Genomic DNA, 19,324 nt, shown 5'->3' with positions numbered 1-19,324 from the left:
AACAAGATATCATCAAAGTATTGTATTATTTCCTACTTAGTTTTGTTTCCCTTGCAAGCTGACTGACTGCCATGTAAAAATTGATTAATAAATAATGGATATGTTAGTTAAATAACTGTATTTGTGCTTTATCAAATTGGGTATTGATGCTAGAATGATAATATTCTTTATTTTTTTCAACAAATTTATTGGAATATAATTGTTTTACAATGGTGTGTTAGTTTCTGCTTTATAACAAAGTGAATCAGCTATACATATACACATATCCCCATATCTCCTCCCTCTTGCATCTCCCTCCCACCCTCCCAATCCCACCTCTCTAGGTGGACAGAAAGCACCAAGCAGATTTCCCTGTGCTATGTGGCTACTTCCCACTAGCTATCTATTTTACATTTAGTAGTATATATAAGTCCATGCCACTCTCTCACTTTGTCCCAGATTACCCTTCCCCCTCCCCGTGTCCTAAAGTCCATTCTCTACATCTGCGTCTTTATTCCTGTCCTGCCCCTAGGTTCTTCAGAACCTTGGTTTTTTTTTTTTAGATTCCATATATATGTGATAGCATACGGTATTTGTTTTTCTCTTTCTGACTTACTTCACTCTGTAGGACAGACTCTAGGTCCAATCACCTCACTACAAATAACTCAGTTTCGTTTATTTTTATGGCTGAGCAATTTTCCATTGTATATATGTGCCACATCTTCTTTATCCATTCATTAGTCAATGGACACATAGGTTGCTTCCATGTCCTGGCTATTGTAAATAGAGCTGCAATGAACATTGTGGTACATGACTCTTTTTGAAATATGGTTTTCTCTGGGTATATGCCCAGTAGTGGGATTGCTGGATCATATAATAATTCTATTTTTAGTTTTTTAAGGAACCTCCACACTGTTCTCCATAGTGGCTGTATCAATTTGCATTCCCACCAACAGTGCAAGAGGGTTCTCTTTCCTCCACACCCATTCCAGCATTTATTGTTTGTAGATTTTTTGACGATGGCCATTCTGACTGGTGTGAGGTGATACCTCATTGTAGTTTTGATTTGCATTTCTCTAATGATTAGTGATGTTGATCATTATTTCATGTGTTTGTTGGAAATCTGATGATATTCTTTAAAAGAAAAATGGAAGTCTGAAAAATAATTTATTGAGTGTCAATCATGTGTCATAAAATATATTACAAAATATGTTAGCCCACTAGATTTAAAACCATGTAAATGTTTAAGCCTGAGCTATGTCATTTGGGAGCAAAATAATTTTTGGAAAGTAATTTCATTTTTCTGTCAGTTTTCTCAACTAAAAAATAAAAGGTTCATAATGTCTACAACCTAGGCTTGCTGTGAAAACAAAATAAGGAGACTCTTTTTAAATGATTTGCGAACTATAATATTCAACACAAAAAGGAGGTATATGAGATTTACCATTGCTAATATTGTCAAATTTTCTCTTCCTTGATCTATATACAGCCCTTGACATAGCTGATCTCTCCCTCCTTGAAACATTTAGTTTGGTTTTCTCCATATCCATCTAGTTCTTCTTTCTCAATTACTTTTGCTTTTATCTCCTCATATCCATGACTTTTTAAAGTTAGAATCAGTTCTTACATCTTTTGTTCTATCTACAGTTAACTTTAGAGGGGGTCTCATTCAAACTTATGACTTTAAATGTAATCTTAATGCTAAAAACTCCTAAAGATTTATTTAAAACCAAGTCTCTCCCCTGAATGTAGATTTACATATCTTTTCATTAGACATCTCCACTTAGTTATTTAAAACACATCACAAACTGAGCATGTCCAAACCTGAACCCTTGCTCTACCTATAAATCACCTCCACCTGTTCTACCTACAGTCTTCTCAACCCTGGTTAATAGAAACTTCACTCTCTCACGCATAGAACTCCCAAGTTTGGGAATCATCCTATCTCTCACACTCCACATCCAATTTATCAGATAAACATATTGATTCTGCCATCAAAATATAAACCGTATCTGACTACTTCCAGCACTCCACTGCCACGTCCTCATCCAAGCAAACATCATCTTTTGCCTGGATTATTATGACAGGTTTCTTACTGATCTTTCTGGTTCAATCCTTTCCCTACTACTTGTCTGCTCAAAGCCTTTTTTTATCTTACAAATGGTAAAATTGAAAGTCTATACAATGGTCTGCTATATCTATTTGACCTGTACCCTCTCCCATAACATTACCGCTATTATATTTCTGATCTCATCCCCAACTCAATCCCAATTCCTTCCTCAACTTCAGCCACACTATTTCTCAAATGCATCATCCATCCCTCAGTCTCAAGGTCTTTGTAATTTATGTTTCTTCTGCTTGGATGCTCTCCCACAAGATATCCTCAAGACACTTTTCCTCATCACATTCATGTCTTTATGCAAATGCCACCTTCTCAGTAAGTCCTTCTCTTACTATTCTATTTAAAATTGAAGCCACCAACATCCTTGCTTTGGTGTTGTCTAAAACACTTATCATGTCCTAAAATTATTTACTTAAATATTATTTGCTCCACTCTCCACACAAAAACATATGCTAATTCAAGCAAGTATGTATGTCTGCTTTATAAATGACTGTTTCTGAGTGCATAATACAGATATAGGGCTTGGCATAGAAAAGACACTCAAGAGATGTCTTTTAAGTGTATGAATGGGTTATAATAAAAATATACTTTCAGACTTTAAGAAAATTCAGAGGGATTTGAGAAGATGGTGGAAGAATAAGATGCAGAGATCACCTTCCTCCCCACAGATGCATCAGAAATACATCTACACCTGGAACTGCTTCTATAGAACACCCACTGAATGCTGGCAGAAAACCTCAGACCTCCCAAAAGGCAAGAAACTCCCCACGTACCTGGGTAGCGCAAAAGAAAAAAAACAGAGACAAAACAATAGGGATGGGACCTGCACCAGTGGGAGGGAGCTGTGAAGGAGGAAAGGTTTCCACATATGAGGAAGCCCCTTCGTGGGCAGAGACTGCAGGTGGCGGAGGGGGAACGCTTTGGAGCCGTGGAGGAGAGCACAGAAACAGCAGTGTGGAGAGCAAAACAGAGAGATTCCCACACAGAGGATTGGTGCCAACCAGCACTCACCAGCCCTGGAGGCTTGTCTGCTCATCCACCAGGATGGGCGGGGGCTGGGAGCTGAAGCTCGGGCTTCGGTCGGAGCGCGCAGGAAGAGGACTGGGGTTGGCAGTGTGAACACAGCCTGAAGGGGTTAGTGCACCATGGCTAGCCGGGAGGGAGTCTGGGAAAGTTCTGGACCTACTGAAGAGACAAGAGACTTTTTCTTGCCTCTTTGTTTCCTGGTGTGCAAGGAGAGGGGATTAAGAATGCTGCTTAAAGGAGCCCCAGAGATGGACGCGAGCCGCGGCTATCAGCGCAGACCACAGAGACGGGCATGAGACGCTAAGGCTGCTGCTGCCACCACGAAGAAGCCTGTGTGCAAGCACAGGTCACTATCCCCATCTCCCCTCCAGGGAGCCTGTGCAGCCCGCCACTGGCAGGGTCCCGTTATCCAGGGAAAACTTCCCCGGGAGAATGCACTGTGCGCCCCAGGCTAGTGCAACCTCAAGCCGGCCTCTGCCACCACAGGCTTGCCCGGCATCCCTACTCCTCGCCATCCCCGGGCTTGAGTGAGCCAGAGCCTCCAAATCAGCTGCTCCTTTAAACCTGTCCTGTCTGAGCGAAGAACAGACGCCTTCCGGCAACCTACACACAGAGGCAGGGCCAAATCCAAAGCTGAACCCAGGAGCTGTGCTAACAAAGAAGAGAAAGGGAAATTTCTCCCAGCAGCCTCAGAAGCACTGGATTAAAGCTCCACAATCAACTTGATGTACCCTGCATCTGTGGAAAACCTGAATAGACAATGAATCATCCCTAATAGAAGAGGTGGACTTTGAGAGGAAGATAGATTATTTTTTCCTCTTTTTGTGAGTGTGTATGTGTATGCTTCTGTGTGAGATTGTGTCTGTATAGGTTTGCTTTCACCATTTGTCCTACAGTTCTGTCCATCCGTTTTTCTTGTTTGTTTGTTATTTTTTATTTGTTTTTTTTAGTTTTTATAATATTTTTTCTTAATAATTATTTTTTATTTTAATAACTTTATTTTACTTTATCTTACTTTATTTTATCCTCTTTCTTTCTTTCTTTCCTTCTATTTTTCTCCCTTTTATTCTGAGCCATGTGGAGGACAAGCTTTTGGTGCTCCAGTCAGGTTTCAGGGCTGTGCCGCTGAGGTGGGAGAGCCAACTTCAGGACACTGGTCCACAAGAGACCTCTCAGCTCCATGTAATATCAAAGAGCAAAAATCTCCCAGAGATCTCCATCTCAACACCAAGACCCAGCTTCACTCAACGACTAGCAAGCTACAGTGCAGGACACCCTATGCCAAACAACTAGCAAGACAGGAACACAGCCCCATCCATTAGCAGTGAGGCTGCTTAAAATCATAATAAGGCCACAAACACCCCAAAACACACCACCAGACGTGGACCTGCCCAACAAAAATACAAGATCCAGCCTCATCCAACAGAACACAGGCACTAGTCCCCTCCACCAGGAAACCTACACAACCCACTGAAACAATCTTAACCACTAGGGTCAGACACCGAAAACAATGGGAACTACGAACCTGCAGCCTGTGAAAAGGAGACCCCAAACACAGTAAGTAAAGCAAAATGAAAAGACAGAAAACCACAAGCAGATGAAGGAGCAAGGTAAAAACCCACCAGACCTAACAAATGAAGAGGAAATAGGCAGTCTACCTGAAAAAGAATTCAGAATAATGATAGTAAAGATATCCAAAATCTTGGAAATAGAATAGAGAAAATGCAACAAACATTTAACAAGGACCTATAAGAACTAAAGAGGAAACAAGCAATGATGAACAACAAAATAAATGAAATTAAAAACACTCTAGAAGGGATCAATAGCAGAATAAGTGAGGCAGAAGAACGAATAAGTGACCTGGAAGATAAAATAGTGGAAATAACTACTGCAGAGCAGAATAAAGAAAAAAAGAATGAAAAGAACTGAGGACAGTCTCACAGACCTCTGGGACAACATTAAATGCAGCAACATTTGAATTATAGGGGTCCCAGAAGAAGAAGAGATAAAGAAAGGGACTGAGAAAATATTTGAAGAGATTATATTTGAAAACTTCCCTAATATGGGAAAGGAAATAGTTAATCAAGTCCAGGAAGCACAGAGAGCCCCATACAGGAAACATCTAAGGAGAAACAGACCATGACACATACTAATCAAACTATCAAAAATGAAATACAAAGAAAAAATATTAAAAGCAGCAAGGGAAAAATAACACACTAGGGAATCCCCATAACGTTAACAGCTGATCTTTCAGCAGAAACTCTACAAACCAGAAGGGATTGGCAGTACATATTTAAAATGATGAAGGAGAAGAAACTACAACCAAGATTACTCTACCCAGCAAGTATCTCATTCAGATTTGATGGAGAAATTAAAACCTTTACAGACAAGCAAAAACAGAGAGTTCAGCACCACCAAACCAGCATTACAACAAATGCTAAAGGAACTTCTCTAGACAAGAAACACAAGAAAAGGAAAAGACCTACAATAAAAAACCCAAAACCATTAAGAAAATGGGAATAGGAACATACATATTGATAATTACCTTAAATGTAAATGGATTAAGTGCTCCCACCAAAAGACACAGACTGGCTGAATGGTTACAAAAACAAGATCCATATATATGCTGTCTATAAGAGACTCACTTCAGACATAGGGACACATACAGACTGAAAGTAAGGGGATGGAAAAAGATATTCCATACAAATGGAAACCAAAAGAAAGCTGGAGTAGCAATTCTCATATCAGACAAAATAGACTTTAAAATAAAGACTATTACAAGAGACAAAGAAGGACACTACATAATGATCAAGGGATCAATCCAAGAAGAAGATATAACAATTGTAAATATTTATGCACCCAACATAGGAGCACATCAATACATAAGGCAAATACTAACAGCGATAAAAGGGGAAATCGACAGTAACACAATCATAGTAGGGAACTTTAACACCCCACTTTCACCAATGGACAGATCATCCAAAATGAAAATAAATAAGGAAACACAAGCTGTAAATGATATATTAAACAAGATGGACTTAATTGATATTTATAGGACATTCCATCCCAAAAAAGCAATACATGTTTTTCTCGAGTGCTCATTGAACATTCTCCAGGATAGATCATACCTTGGGTCACAAATCAAGCCTTGGTAAATTTAAGAAAATTGAAGTCATATCAAGTATCTTTTCTGACCACAACAGTATGAGACTAGATATCAATTACAGGAAAAGATCTGTAAAATATACAAACACATGGAGGCTAAACAATACACTACTTAATAACGAAGTGATCACTGAAGAAATCAAAGAGGGAATCAAAAAATACCTAGAAACAAATGACAATGGAGACAAGACGACCAAAAACCTATGGGATGCAGCAAAAACAGTTCTAAGAGGGAAATTTATAGCAATAAAATCCTACCTTAAGAAACAGGAAACATCTCAAATAAACAACCTAAATTTCACCTAAAACAATTAGAGAAAGAAGAACAAAAAAGCCCCAAAGTTAGGAGAAGGAAAGAAATCATAAAGATCAGATCAGAAATTAATGAAAATGTAATGAAAGAAACAATAGCAAAGATCAATAAAACTGAAAGCTGGTTCTTTGAGATGATAAACAAAATTGATAAACCATTAGCCAGACTCATCAAGAAAAAAAGGGAGAAGACTCAAATCAATAGAATTAGAACTGAAAAAGGAGAAGTAACAACTGACACTGCAGAAATACAAAGGATCATGAGAGATTACTTACAAGCAACTATATGCCAATAAAATGGACATCCTAGAAGAAATGGACACGTTTAGAAAAGCACAACCTTCCGAGATTGAACCAGGAAGAAATAGAAAATATGAACAGACCAATCACAAGCACTGAAATTGAAACTGTGATTAAAAATCTTCCAACAAAAGCCCAGGACCAGATGGCTTCACAGGTGAATTCTCTCAAACTTTTAGAGAAGAGCTAACACCTATCCTTCTCAAACTCTTCCAAAATATAGCAGAGGGAGGAACTCTCCCAAACTCAGTCTACAAGGCCAACATCACCCTATTACCAAAACCAGACAAAAATGTCACAAAGAAAGAAAACTACAGGCCAATATCACTGATGAACATAGAAGCAAAATTTCTCAACAAATTAGTAGCAAACAGAATCCAACACCACATTAAAAGAATAATACACCATGATCAATTAGGGTTTATTCCAGGATTGCAAGGATTCTTCAGTATACACAAATCAATCAATGTGATACACCATATTAACAAATTGAAGGAGAAAAAACATATGATCATCTCAAGAGAGGCAGAGAAAGTTTTGACAAAATTCAACACCAATTCATGATAAAAACTGAAGAAAGTAGGCATAGAGGGAACTTTCCTCAACATAATAAAGGCCATATATGACAAACCCATAGCCAACATCATCCTCAATGGTGAAAAACTAAAACCATTTCCACTAAGATCAGGAATAAGACAATGTTGACCACTCTCACCACTCTCATTCAACATAGTTTTGGAAGTTGTATCCACAGCAATCAGAGAAGAAAAAGAAATAAAAGTAATCCAAATTGGAAAAGAAGAAGTAAATCTGTCACTGTTTGCAGATGACATGACACTATACATAGAGAATCCTAAAGATGCTACCAGAAAATTACTAGAGCTAATCAATGAATCTGGTAAAGTAGCAAGATACAAAATTAATGCACGGACATCTCTGTCACTCTTACACACTAGTGATGAAAAATCTGAAAGTGAAATTAAGAAAGCGTTCCCATTTACCACTGCAACTAAAAGAAAAATATATCTAGGAATAAACCTACCTAGGGAGACAAAAGACATGTATGCAGAAAATTATAAGACACTGATGAAAGAAAATAAAGATGATACAAATAGATGGAGAGAATGTACCATGTTCTTGAATTGGAAGAATCAACATTCTGAAATGACTCTACTACCCAAAGCAATCTACAGATTCAATGCAATCCCTATCAAACTACCACTGGCATTTTTCACAGAACTAGAACAAAAAATTTCACAATTTTATGGAAACACGAAAGACCCCGAATAGCCAAAGCAATCTTGAGAATGAAAAATGGAGGTGGAGGTACCAGGCTCCCTGACTTCAGACTATACTACAAACATAAAATAATCAAGACAGTATGGTACTGGCACAAAAACAGAAATACAGATCAATGAAACAGGATAGAAAGCCCAGAGATAAACCCACACACATATGGTCACCTTATCTTTGATAAAGGAGGCAAGAGTATACAGTGGAGAAAAGACAGCCTCCTCAATAAGTGGTGCTGGGAAAACTGGACAGGTACATGTAAAAGGATGAGATTAGAACACTCCCTAACACCATACAGAAAAATAATCTCAAAATGGAGCAAAGACCTAAATTTAAGGCCAGAAACTTACAAACTGTTAGAGAAAAACATAGGCAGAACACTCTATGACATAAATCACAGCAAGATCCCTTTTCATCAACCTCCTAGAGAAATGGAAATAAAAACAAAAATAAACAAATGGGACCTAATGAAACTTTAAAGCTTTTACACAACAAAGGAAACCATAAACAAGACCAAAAGACAACCCTCAGAATGGGAGAAAAGATTGATAAATGAAGCAACTGACAAAGGATTAATCTCCAAAATTTACAAGCAGCACATGCAGCTCCATAACAAAAAAATAAACAACCCAATCCAAAAATGGGCAGTAGACCTAAATAGACATTTATCCAAAGAAGATATACGAATTGCCAACAAACACTTGAAAGACTGCTCAACATAATTAATTAGAGAAATGCAAATCAAAACTACAATGAGTATAAGGAGATATCATCTCACACCAGTCATAATGGCAATCATCAAAAAATCTAGAAACAGTAAATGCTGGAGAGAGTGTGAAGAAACGGTAACACTCTGTACTGCTGGTGGGAATGTAAATTGATACAGCCACTATGGAGATCAGTATGGAGGCTCCTTAAAAATCTACAAATAGAGCTGCCATGTGACCCAGCAATCCCAGTACTGGGCATATATCCTGAGGAAACCATAATTCAAAAAGAGTCATGTACCAAAATGTTCATTGCAGCTCTATTTACAGTAGCCAGCACATGGAAGCAACCTAAGTGTCCATCAACAGATGAATGGGTAAAGAAGATGTGGCACATATATACAATGGAATATTACTCAACCATAAAAGGAAACAAAATTGAGTTATTTGTATTGCGGTGGATGGGCCTAGAGTCTGTCATACAGTGTGAAGTAAGTCAGAAAGAGAAAAACAATTACCATATGCTAACACATATATATGTAATCTAAGGAAAAGAAAACAGTTCATGAAGAACCTAGGGGTAAGACAGGAATAAAGACACAGACCTACTAGAGCATGGACTTGAGGGTATGGGGATGGGGAAAGGTAAGCTGTGACAAAGTGAGAGAGTGGCATGGACATATATACACTACCAAACATAAAATAGTTAGCTAGTGGGAAGTAGCCACCTAGCACAGGGAGATCAGCTAGGTGGTTTGTGACCACCTAGCGGGGTGGGATAAGGAGGGTGTGAAGGAGGGAGACAGAAGAGGGAAGCGATATGGGAACATATGTATATGTATAACTGATTCACTTTGTTATAAAGCAGAAACTAACACACCATTGTAAAGCAATTATACTCCAATAAAGACGTTTATATATATATATATATATATATATATATATATATATATATATAATTTACTCTCAAATAAGTATTAATCACTCATTTTCAGTACCTGTTTTTTCCAGTGTCTTGCCTCACACATATTTAGTAAAGGCTACTAATTGAGATTGACTCGTGCTTAATTGTACCCTCATCCTCTTTTGATTAGCTGTTGGGATATAAATCTAAATTTAATGTATGAATTTATACAATATTGTAATTTGCAAATCATGACAAAGCAAATATTAATTAAGTACAAACATTACTTATTTTCAGGTGAAAAAGCAGTATTCATTGGTGTAATTGCTCTACATTTATTATAAATTGTTAGCAGATAACCATACTGAGAATATGAAACTATATACACACACAAAAAATTATAAAAATGGTAATATGTGTCATAATTTCATAAAGACTGTTGTTCCTGACAGGTGAATATGGTAAATATCATACATAAATCTCAATGTTTGCATCACTCTTCTTGAGCAAAACCGAATTTGTAAAATTCTCCTTTTTATCAGTAATTCTCTAGTACATTTAAATAGTACCAATAATTATATTTCCCTAGATAACTATGTTTTTAATAAATTGTATTTTGAAACATCTTTAGATTTATAGAAAAACCATGACCATAATACATAGTGTATTATTGTACCCAATTTCCCCCACTATTTACATTTTACATTAACGTGGTACATTAATGTGGTCACAAATAATGAACTAATGCTGAAACAATATACAAGCCCCATGTCCCTATCCTTTGAAGTAAAAGGCTTTTGCTTTAGGAAGCAGACCTCCACCAGATAAAATCTGCTAACTGAAAAAACATAGAGCCTAGACTAGTTGAAACCAGAAGGTTGATGATGCCTCATACTTCACCTTGATGCCAACGAATCCGTGAATTTTGCGCAAGTTGATCACACACCCTGCAGCCCCCTCTCTCACACTGCCTTTATTTATTTATTTTTTTACATATATCCACTCTTTTTTTTTTAAATTCTTTTCCCACACAGACCAAAGTATTGAGTAGAGTTCCTTGTGCTATACAGTAGGTTCTTATCAGTTATCTACATTATACATAGTTCTGTGTATATGTCAATCCCAATTTCTCAATTTATCCCTCCCCCCACTTATCCCTTATTAACCATAACTTTCTTTTCTACATCCGCGACTCTGTACTGGTTTTGTAAATAAGTTCATTTGTACCCTATTTTTAGATTCCACATATAAGCAATATCATATGATATTTGTCTTTCTGTGTCTGACTTACTTCACTCTGTATGAAAATCTCTATGTCCATCTATGTTACTGCAAATGACATTATTTTGTTCTTCTTTATGACTGAGTAATATTCCATTGTATATATGTACCACATCTTCTTTATCCATTCCTCTGTTGGTGGACATTTAGGTTGCTTCCATGTCCTGGCTATACTACCCAAAGCAATCTATAGATTCAATGAAATCCCTATCAAATTACCAGTGGCATTTTTCACAGAATTAGAACAAAAAAATTTACAATTTGTATGGAAACACAGAAGACCCCAAATAGCCAAAGCAATCTTGAGACAGAAAAACAGAGCTGGAGAAATCAGGCTCACAGACTTCAGACTACACTACAAAGCTACAGTAATCAAGACAGTGTGGTACTTGCACAAAAACAGATATATAGATCAATGGAACAAGATAGAAAGCCCAGAGTTAAACTCACATGCCTATGGTCACCTAATCCATGAAAAAGGTGGCAAGAATATACAGTCTCTTCAATGAATGGTGCTGGGAAAACTGAACAGCTACATATGAAAGAATGAAATTAGAACACTCCCTAATACCATACACAAAAATAAACTCAAAATGGATTAAAGACCTAAATGTAAGGCCGGACACTATAAAACTCTTAGAGGAAAACATATGCAGAACACTCTTGGACGTAAACTACAGCAAGATATTTTTTGATCCACTTCCCAGAGTAATGAAAACAAAAGCAAAAATAAACAAAAGGGATTTAATTAAACTTAAAATCTTTTGCACAGCAAAGGAAACCATAAACAAAACAAAAAGACAACCCTCAGAATGGGAGAAAATATTTGTGAACAATGCAATAGACAAGGGATTAATTTCCCAAAAAACAGCTCATACAGCTCAATATCAAAAGAACCAAACAACACAATCAAAAAATGAGCAGAATTGGGTTGTTTGGTTTTTGACATTGAGCTGAAAATAACCCAGTCCAAAAATGGGCAGAAGACCTAAACAGACATTTCTCCAAAGAAGATATACAGATTGCCAACAAACACATGAAAGAATGCTCAACAGCATTAATCATTAGAGAAATGCAAATCAAAACTACAAGGAGATATCATCTCACACCAGTCAGAATGGCCATCATCAAAAACTCTAGAAACAATAAATGCTGGAGAGGGTGTGGAGAAAAGGGAACACTCTTGCACTGCTGGTGGGAATGTAAATTGATACAGTCACTACAGAGAACAGTATGGACGTTCCTTAAAACAACTACAAATAGAACTACTATATGACCCAGCAATCCCACTACTGGGCATATACCCTGAGAAAACCATAATTCAAAAAGAGTCATGTACCAAAATATTGATTGCAGCTTTATTTACAACAGCCAGGACATGGAAGCAACCTAAGTGTCCATCATTGGATGAGTGGATAAAGAAGATGTGGCACATATATACAATGGAATATTACTCAGCCATAAAAAGGAACGAAACTGAAGTATTTGCAGTGAGGTGGATGGATCTAGAGACTGTCATACAGAATGAAGTAAGTCAGAAAGAGAAAAACAAATGCCGTATGCTAAGACATATATATGGAATCCAAAAAAAAAAAAGAAAAAGAAAAAGAAAATGGTCAGAAGAACCTAGGGGCAAGATGGGAATAAAGACGCAGACCTACTAGAGAATGGACTTGAGGTTACGGTGAGGGGAAAGGGTAAGCTGAGACAAAGTGAGAGAGTGGCATGGACATATATACACTACCAAAAGTAAAATAGATAGCTAGTGGGAGGCAGCTGCATAGCACAGGGAGGTCAGCTCGGTGCTTTGTGACCACCTAGAGGGGTGGGATAGGGAGGGTGGAAGAGAGGGAGATGCAAGAGGGAAGAAATATGGGGACATATGTATATGCATGACTGGTTCACTTTGTTATAAAGCAGGAAGTGACACACCATTGTAAAGCAATTATACTCTAATAAAGATGTTAAAAAAAAATGAGCAGAAGATCTAAATAGACATTTCTCCAAAGAAGACATACAGATGGCCAACCAGCACATGAAAAAATGCTCAACATGACTAATTATTAAAGAAATGCAAATGAAAAGTACAATGAGGTATCGCCTTACACCAGTCAGAATGGCCATCATCAAAAAATCTAAAAACAATAAATGTTGGAGAGGGTGTGGAGAAAAGTGAACCCTCCTACACTGTTGGTGGGAATGTAAATTGGTATAGCCACTATAAAGAACAGTTGGAGGTTCCTTAAAACACTAAAAATAGAGTTACAATATGACCCTTCAATCCCACTTCTGGGCATATACTCATAGAAAACTATAATTCATACTGCCTTTAAAATCCCTTCCCTGAAAGCAATGGGAGATTTTGGGTCTTTTGAGCATGAGCTTCCTGTTCTCCTTTCTTGGTGCCCTGCAATAAACTCTGTACTTTCCTTCACCACAATCCAGTGTCAATAGATTGGCTATACTGCAGGTGGGTGAATGGACCCAAGTTTGGTTTGATAACAATATTGATACCTTATTATTAACTATAGTTCATACTTTACCCAGTTTTCTCCTAGGCTCATGTCCCCTTAGGCTCTTCTTGGCTGTGAGAGGTTTTCAGACTTCCCTTGCTTTTGATGACTTTGACAGTTTTGATGAGTATTGATCAAGTATTTTATAAAATTTCTTTCAGTTGGAATTTGAGTAATGTGTTTCTCATGCTTAGGTTGGATTCATGGGGTTTTAAGAGGAATCTCACAAAGGTAAGGTGTCATTTTCATCACACCATCTAAAATATAAATACTATCAGCATGACTTATCACTGTTGATGTTAACTTTGATCACCTGGCTGATGTAGTGTTTATCAGTTTTCTCCACTGTAAAGTTATTTTTTTTTGTTTCATACTTCACTCTTTGGAATGAAGTCATTATTGTACTCATTCTTAAGGAGTGGATAGTTATGTTCATTGTGGAATTATTTTGCATGGAAAATTTGTCTATTCTTCTCCACTGATTTATTTATTCAATCATTTATATCTCAATATGAACTCTTGAGTACTTATTTTATACCTTGTGTTATAATCTGATACTACTTTACTTACTGGGCTTTCCAAATTGTACAGGTTTTGGCTATTGGAAAATCTTTCAATTGACTCCTATGTCACTTTGGCATACCCTCATTATTGTGAGGGTTTTTGTTTTGGGTGTTTTTTTGTTGTTATCTTGTATTGTTGCTTTTTCTTTTTTTGAGCATTTTACTTTCTGGAACTGCAAGGTGTTTTAGGGTCATCTTGTATACTTTCTGTCCAGTCCTAGAAACAGCCATTTCTCCAAATAGTGCTGGTTCCTTTTGTTTTTAGAAACTAAGATTCAAGCACTAGCTGTTCATGGTGCTACTGGGCATCATTGTTTCTAAGTTATCTCAATTTTCAGAGGATTATATGTGTATATCTCACCTATACAAATATACACGTCTATAAATATTTCTACATGTAAACATATTTATCTATACTATACCAAATGTATGTATGTGAACTCATACTGATGTTTCCAACTCTAATCTATTACCACATGGATGATTCTAGCCTCCTTCCCTTGATTATTTGTAATCAACCACCCAATTCAACAGTGAGAAACCTGGCTCTCCCTATTTATCATGCAGTTATTTTTTAACCTCTACCCCTTTGGGTGCAGGGCAGAGAGATTTAGCGAACTAGAGCACATTGCTTATATATATTTCCTTTGCCTTTAGTCTGATAGACTCCAGTCTTCAAGGTTACTTAGAAAAACACCTTTTCTCCCAGCACTTTCAGTGACATTGTTTCATTGTTTCAAATCTATGAAATACAATTAGATTCTTTTATCATATTCTGCACTCTATCCTGTGACACCCCAAATTCTTAAATGCTTTTTTAACTTGCACACATTAAGTTTAACTCTTTGTGCTGTAAAGTTCTATAAGGTTTGACAAATGCATTATGTTTTCACTTAGCATTATACATTTAAGGTTAAATCATGTCTTTACCTGGCCTGATTAGTCATTCTTATTTATCACTGAATGGTATCCCATTGTGTGGATGAACCCCACTTTTTTCATCCATTAACCTATTGAAGCACATTTTGGTCTCCTCCAGTTTGGGGCTATTATGAATAAAGCTCCAGTAAATGTATGCATACCAGTTTTTGTGTGGACACACATTTTTAATTTGGAGAAATACTTGGTCAGGAAACCACTGGGTCCTATTGCAAGACCATATTAGCTTTGTAAGAAACTGCCAAACTGTCTTCCAAAGTATCTGTACCATTTTGCATTCTCACCAGCATTAAATGAGAGTTTCTTTCATCTGTATTCTCAACAGCACTTGACATTGTCAATATTTTAGATTTTAGTCATTCTAGTAGGTGTGTGTAATGTCTTGTTGTTTAATTTACATTTCCCTGATGACAGTAATATTGTTTTTTTTTTCATACACATATTTGCCATCTATGTGTCTTCTATATCTTCACAGGGGGCTCAAAAATTCAATAACAATTGTTCTCCACAGTCTAAGGGAATTGAAATGGCCAAAGGAACAAAAGGATGCAGCAATGAGGTATCCAGCTCTTGGTCTCATCATTTAATAGAGTTGTTTTGTTTTCTTATTATTGAGTTCTAACAATTATTTTTTTTTTTGTATTTTGAATATATGTCCTCTGTTACATGTGTTTTGAAAATATTTTGTCCCAAACTTTCTCTTGTATTTTCATTCTCTTAACAGTGTCTTTCACAGAGAAGTTTTAATTTTAATAAAGTCCATTTTATCAATTTTTTCCTTCATGGATCCTGCTTTGGTGTTGTATCTAAAACCTCATCAACAAACCCAAGGACATGTAGTTATCTCCTATGTTTCCATCTAGAAGTTTTATAGTTTTGAATTTTGCATTTAGATCTATGATTCATTTTGATTTAATTTTGGGAAAAGTTATTAAATCTGAATTTAAGTGCTTTTTTTGTCTTTGTTTTCCATATGGTATCCAATTTTTCAGCACCATTTCTTCAAAGACTGTATTTTCTCCATTGGATTGCCTTCATGCTTCTGTTAAATATCAGTTCAGTATATTTGTGTGAGTCTATTTCTGGGTTCTCTTCATTGTTCCATTAATCTATGTGCCTGTTCTCTTACAAATACCACACTGCCTTGATTACTATAGCTTTATAGTAAGTCTTGAAATCGGGTAGTGTGAATCCTCCAACATTGTTCTCTTTTTTTTCAGTATTATGTTGGTTATTCTAGGTCTATTGCCTTTTCATATAAACTTTAGAATCAGTTTATTTTATACTTAGATATGTAGAGCTTTCTGGAAATTTGGGGGAGATTGCATTGAATTTCTAGATCAAGTTAGAAAGAAATGACATTTTTCATCCATGAATATAAAATATTTCTCCCTTTATTTATATCTTTAATTTCTTTCATCAGTGATTTGTAGATTTCAGAGCACAGATTCTATACATATTTTATAAGATTTATATGTGACTACTGTAGTTTAAAATAAGTTATCTTATGTTATAAATTTAGCTTATAAATATAAATTTATGGAAGACCTCCATTCATATTTAGGAGAAACCTCCATTTAAATTATACTTATATTTTATTTATAATTATATGCAATGTACACTTAAATTAACTATAGTTTATGTCAAGGTATTAAACGTAGTACATAGCACAGTATACTAAGTATATCTGACTTAGTCCAAGTAACACTAGAATAGGAGTGAAAAGATTTGGTGGAGAGAGATAGAGTGGAAGGTACTAGCACTGAGTCAGCAACATACTTGAGGTATACCTGCCCTGACTACTCCATAGTCATCATGGGGATTATATGAGGTGTATGAAACCATTTTGCAGACTTTAAGTCTCCATAATATGTAAGGATGAATAAGCAACATAGTCACTAACCTAGAAGTAGTTTTAGCACTTGCAACTCTTGCTGATTTAGAGGAGCATCTCATAAGATTAAATTTTAGGGATCCCTGAATGTTACATATTAAACTCAACCACACCATGTCTACTTCCCTCTGCTCTAAACCAGCTTCCTAAATTTTCTTCTTAATTTTTACCAGACATAATAAAGTTTTTGAATACAGGCTAAATATATGTACTTATAGACACTTGGTATGAGGAACAGCTAGTACACCCTTAAAATAGTATATTATATGCATTACTCCTCATAAATATTTTAAAAGTCTCATTAAAGGGGGAACAAGAAAACTTTATACAAAGAATCCTATTTCAATGTTGTAACATATTTGTAGCAGCATATATCACATATATATATATATATAAATTCTATATTACAAATAGTAGAGCTACAAATGAGATCTAAAGGGAAACAAATCTTTTGAATTGCAGTACATTTTTCATTTTAGAATTACAATGATAACAATAATCACTAACAGATCATTACCCCAAACTAATATATCCTCTGCTCTCATATCATCAGCACTTAAGAAGGACTTGGGGCCACAGTGGCAAGGTTTATATTTCACCTTGTCTTTATATTATCTAAGATATACATCTATAGAACTGTAATATGTTTAACATATTTCTATGCATGACTGCAACTAAAATCTACTCCCAGGGGGCTCAAAAATCCAATAACAATTGTTCTTCACACTTCAAAAGAATTGAAATGGCCAAAGAAATCATCAAAATGCAGATATAATATTAGTGACACCAGTTAACTTTTCACCTTTAACCACCCGAAGAGAGGCAATCTATAGAATCTGTATCCTTTAAAAGTGGATCCTGGCATTTGTCTTCATTTATGTGTAATGTGTTGAGTTACCTCTGAGTCCCATGACTCACTTATATAGACATTAGTTCTTGGCAAAGAGAGGTCAGAATGTATCAGGAAATGAACTGTCGTCTATTCTTCAATAAACATATAAAAAATAGAATTCTTATTCCTCTTTTCACCAAATATGTAAAATTTACCTTTAAGATGTTTTATATTATAAACATGATTATGTTTATAAGTATATAAATTGAATTAAGTAACTTGGTCAAGATTTTAACATCTTGTTTGGGATTGACATGTACACATTGCTATATTTAAAATGGATAACCAGCAAAGACCTACTGTAGAGCACAGGGCTGCGAAGATATAGAGAAACTGACATGGCCCTTCAGGAATTCAGGGTCTAGTAGAAAAGGTAGACACAACATAAATACAGAGGATGACAGCTATAATGCTGTAAGTACAAACAGTATGTTCTGATAATACTTTCAACAAGGATAAGGTAAAAGATCTTCTCCGTTGCCATCTTAGTTTACAGTTGTTCACTATGATATTAAACTGTAGTTACCTTGGATATATCAATATCAGAAATTTTACTAATTTATCCACACAAGTATGATATATCAAAGTTCACTTGAATTTTTATAAGAATAATATTTTTTCTGCATTTTAAGTGAATACTGGTTCTGAGCCATAGATGTATGCTGTAAGAATGGGATGTATAGCTTCCACATCCAACAGAAAATTATCAAAGTCTAATAAACTGTAACTGTGACTTATCTCACCAAAGATGCATCAGCCCAAAATGCACAAAGGTGGCTTGTTCTCAGAACAACACCTATAAACTTACAATAAGGAAGTTTCCAATAAGACTATAGATGATATACTTTGTAATTCCTTATTTTTTCCTGATTTTATGTTTAACAAGAAGAAATCAATCATGACATCCTTATCTAGAGACAAATAAAACATAATTCAGTTTGAAAATATTAATCTTTGTAGTTAGTACAAATGCTGTAAATTCTGTTTTATATGATAATTCATTTTATGTTAAAAGGGAGAAAATCGTGTATGTGTCAAAATTAAATTTTACCCTAAATGACAACTAACACAGAGATGCATCAAAATGCTCAGAATCAAGGTTATCCTTATATTTAAAATAATGAAATAAATATGTACTGGATACAATGTCGTATGTATTAATAAACTAAAATAGGGGCTTCCCTGGTGGTACAGTGGTTGAGAGTCCGCCTGCCGGTGCAGGGGACACAGGTTCGTGCCCCGGTCCGGGAAGATCCCACATGCTGTGGAGTAGCTGGGCCCATGAGCCATGGCCGCTGAGCCTGCACGTCCGGAGCCTGTGCTCCACGACAGGAGAGGCCACAGCAGTGAGAGGACCGCGTACCACAAAAAATAAGTAAATAAATAAACTAAAATAATCTGAAATAGATTAAGAAGTTTGGGAGCACTCAAAAT

This window comes from Orcinus orca, chromosome 8 (genome assembly GCF_937001465.1).
Source record: "Orcinus orca chromosome 8, mOrcOrc1.1, whole genome shotgun sequence".
Lineage (NCBI taxonomy): Eukaryota > Metazoa > Chordata > Mammalia > Artiodactyla > Delphinidae > Orcinus > Orcinus orca.
This window is presented reverse-complemented; position numbering follows the sequence as displayed.